We start from the raw sequence: 423 nt of genomic DNA, 5'->3' as shown, positions 1-423 counted from the left end.
CCCTATTTTTTCTTCTCTTCTTGTCCTCCTTCCCTTCCTTTTCCTGTCTCTGCCTCCTTCGTGCCTCACCCCGGAAGGCGTGTGTCACGTTTTCGCCACCGTTCAGATTCTATTGTTGCTGCGTCAATGTGCCACTTGAAACATTCTTGCTGCAAGTCCTCAGTCATTTTCATTATAGTACCGTGCTATTTCTTAACCTTAGAAATTCCTTTGAAAGTTGTGCTATTTATTACTTTCCTGTACTCTGGGGGTTTGGAGACGTGTGATATGATTATATGTATGATTAATTCAGAATTCTATTTGTTGTGTGCTGGTTGATAGATCGAAGTGGAGACCCCCATTTTTCTAACATATATGTGTGCGTTTTCGTGTATATTCATACTTGCGATTTTCATCGGAATTCGTTCCTTGTAAGTGATTATG

The sequence above is a fragment of the Penaeus monodon genome, chromosome 31 (genome assembly GCF_015228065.2).
Source record: "Penaeus monodon isolate SGIC_2016 chromosome 31, NSTDA_Pmon_1, whole genome shotgun sequence".
Lineage (NCBI taxonomy): Eukaryota > Metazoa > Arthropoda > Malacostraca > Decapoda > Penaeidae > Penaeus > Penaeus monodon.
This window is presented reverse-complemented; position numbering follows the sequence as displayed.